The sequence below is a fragment of the Triticum aestivum genome, chromosome 3A, assembly GCF_018294505.1.
Source record: "Triticum aestivum cultivar Chinese Spring chromosome 3A, IWGSC CS RefSeq v2.1, whole genome shotgun sequence".
Taxonomy (NCBI): Eukaryota; Viridiplantae; Streptophyta; class Magnoliopsida; order Poales; family Poaceae; genus Triticum; species Triticum aestivum.
The window spans coordinates 242,125,935-242,129,741 of record NC_057800.1 but is presented as its reverse complement, the minus strand read 5'-3'; positions in this window follow the sequence as shown (position 1 = coordinate 242,129,741).

The window sequence follows — 3,807 nt, the reverse complement described above, 5'->3', positions numbered from 1 at the left end:
TCTGTGACTTTCCGGATGTCTTTCCAGAGGAATTGCCAGGTGTTCCACCTGACAGGGATGTTGAGTTCGTAATAGATCTCATTCCAGGAACCGTTCCGATTGCTAGGAGACCCTATAAGATGGCACCCCTAGAACTAGCCGAGCTTAAGAAACAACTCGATGAGTCCTTGAAAAAGGGTTTCATCCGACCTAGCTCATCTCCGTGGGCTTGCCCCGTCCTATTCGTTAAGAAGAAGGATGGTACGGACCGGATGGTTGTAGATTACCGACCTGTCAATTTGGTCACAATCAAGAACAAATATCCACTTCCCAGGATCAACGATCTGTATGATCAGCTCGCTGGATCCTCAGTCTTCTCCAAGATGGATTTGAGGTTGGGCTACCATCAAATAAAAATCAGAAACGGGGACATTCCTAAAACGGCCTTTGTTACTCGTTATGGCCAATACGAGTACACCGTCATGTCCTTCGGTTTAACCAACGCTCCAGCCACCTTTTCTCGGTTAATGAACTCAATCTTCATGGAGTATTTGGATAAATTCGTCGTAGTTTATCTCGATGATATACTCATCTACTCCAAGAACGAGGAAGAACATGCCGAACATTTAAGGCTAGTGTTGAAGAAACTTCGAGAGCATCGCCTTTATGCCAAATTTTCAAAATGTGAATTCTGGTTGTCCGAAGTGACCTATCTGGGTCATGTAATATCTGGTAAAGGTATTGCTGTTAACCCTGAGCGAGTTCAAGCCGTCCTTAATTGGACTCCGCCTGAATCGGTCAAGCAAGTTCGGAGTTTTCTAGGCTTAGCGAGCTATTGTCGTCGCTTTGTCGAGAACTTCTCCAAGGTTGCTAAACCTCTAACCAAACTCCTCAAGAAAGATAAAAAGTTCGAATGGACTCCACAATGTGAGCACAGCTTTCAGGAACTGAAAAGACGCCTGACCTCTGCTCCCGTGCTGGTACCGCCAGACTTCTCCAAGGACTTTGTTATCTACTGCGACGCCTCGCGACAAGGACTAGGTTGCATTCTTATGCAAGATTGACACGTAATTGCTTACGCTTCACGGCAATTGCACCCACATGAGGAGAATTATCCTACCCATGATCTAGAGCTTGCAGCCGTAGTCTATGCACTTAAGACCTGGCGACATTACCTCCTCGGTAATCGTTGCGAAATATTCACTGATCACCAAAGTCTGAAGTATATTTTCACCCAACCGGATTTGAATCTCAGGCAGAGGCGTTGGGTTGAATTGATCACAGACTTCGACTTAGGAATAACTTACACCCCAGGGAAAGCCAACGTCATGGCTGATGCGCTAAGTCGTAAATCTTATTGTAACAACCTGATGTTACAACAAAGTCAACCGCTTCTCCATGAGGAATTTCGGAAGCTTAACCTTCACATTGTTCCTCAAGGTTTTCTTTCCACCTTGGTGGCAAAACCTACTCTTACGGATCAAATCATCGCTGCCCAAAAGCGAGATAAGGGAATATCTAAAATCAAAGAGAACATTGCTAGCGGAGGTGCTAGTTGTTTCTCCACAAATGATCATGGTGTTGTGTACTTTGAGAATCGTCTAGTGGTTCCCAAGAACCAGCATCTGTGGCAGTTGATCCTTAAGGAAGCTCATGAATCTCCTCTCACCATTCATCCCGGTAGCACTAAAATGTATCAGGACCTACGCCAGAGGTTCTGGTGGACTAGGATGAAGAGAGAAATTGCTCAGTATATTGCAAATTGCGACGTCTGTCGTCGTGTAAAAGCAGAGCATCAACGGCCTGCTGGCACCCTTCAACCCTTAGCTATTCCTGAATGGAAATGGGATAAAATTGGTATGGATTTCATTACCGGGTTTCCCAGGACCAAGAGAGGGAATAATGCTATTTTCGTCGTGGTCGATCGTCTTTCCAAAGTAGCCCATTTCTTACCTGTTCGTGAGAGTATAACCGCTAGACAGCTGGCAGATTTGTACATCTCCCGAATAGTGTCTCTCCATGGTGTTCCTTTGGAAATTAACTCAGATCGAGGAAGTCTTTTCACCTCTCGATTTTGGGAAAGTTTCCAAAATGCTATGGGAACTCGTCTCTCTTTTAGCACCGCTTTCCACCCTCAGTCAAGTGGTCAAGTGGAACGCGTCAATCAGATTCTAGAAGACATGCTTCGAGCCTCTGTTATCTCATTCGGAATGGACTGGGAGAAGTGCCTTCCATTTGCCGAATTCGCTTACAACAACAGCTATCAATCTAGCTTGGGTAAAGCCCCTTTTGAAGTTCTCTATGGACGACGGTGTCGAACACCCCTTAACTGGTCAGAGACCGGGGAAAGACAATTCTTTGGCCCGGATATGATTCAGGAAGCAGAAGAACAAGTTCGTATCGTTCGTGAAAAGTTGAAAACAGCCCAATCCCGTCAAAAGAGTCAATATGACCGAAAACATAAGGCTATGACCTTCGAGGTTGACGAGAAGGCTTATCTTCGGGTCACCCCTCTGAAGGGAACCCATCGTTTCGGTATCAAAGGCAAATTGGCTCCTCGTTACATTGGACCTTTTCGCATTCTCGCCAAACGAGGAGAAGTTGCCTACCAGTTGGAACTACCTCCGCACCTCTCCAGAGTTCACGATGTCTTCCACGTTTCTCAACTCAGGCGTTGCTTCTCGGATCCTATCCGTGAAGTGGACCACGAAACGCTTGATCTCCAAGATGATCTTACATATCGAGAGTACCCCATTCGCATCCTCGATCAAGCCGAACGTACCACGCGACGTCATAATATCAAGTTTCTCAAGGTTCAATGGTCGCACCATTCTGAGGATGAAGCAACTTGGGAAAGGGAGGATCGTCTTCGACTCGAGTATCCCGCCTTCTTCCCGGAGGAACCCAAATCTCGGGACGAGATTCTTTTGAGTGGGGGTGAGTTGTCACATCCTAGTTAGCCATGCATTAGAGTGTTGCATCATGTTTACTCTTTCATCAGAAACTTGAAATGGGGATCTGTGAAACCCTCAGAATCATTTTGAAAATGACCCAAATAAAAATTTCTCCAAAAGGATCCAAGAAAATGCTCATGTTGCTCTCTGAAAATATTGGACAGAGATAAAAATCAAACCAATATTTTTAGTGGCTCATGGACATTTATTTTGGGCATTTGGAATTAATGCATAAGTATTTGCATTGGAAATATATTAGTTATATATATTAATATATGCCCAAATATTATGCCATTTATAAAAGAGCTCTGGAATAATATATATAGCTCCTGCAAAAATTGGCATAAGTTAAATAAATGATTTAATATATTTTTTAAATCAAAACAAATGTCAGAAATTAGAAAACAGAAAAATATTAACAGGAGGAGCTTACCTGGGCTCCTCCACCGTGCGGCCCAGCCAGCTGGCTGGCCCAGCCAGCAGCCGGCCCAGCCCACCTCCCTCCTCTGTCGTCTTCGTCCCGACAGAGGGAGGGGAGTGTGGCCGGCGCGCGCGCGCGCCACCGCGCCACGCCACCTCTCTCCCTGCCTGCCTGCCCTCCCCTCCTCGCCTCGATGCCCCGGACGACGCCACGCCTCCCCCCTGCTCTCTCTCACTCTCCCCCGGCTCTTCCCTCCTCTCCCTCGCTCTCTCTCTCACACGGCCGAACACCACCGTCGCCTCCGTTCGCCACAGCAGCCGTCTCCGGCCACCCCTCGCTCCCCCGACTAGCTCAGAAGCTCCGCCACGACCCCCTCTTCCTCCCCACCACTCCACAGCTCCCCGGAAGCCCTGCATCGCCACCACGTCGCCGTTCCCCTCTTCGGGCTCCGAC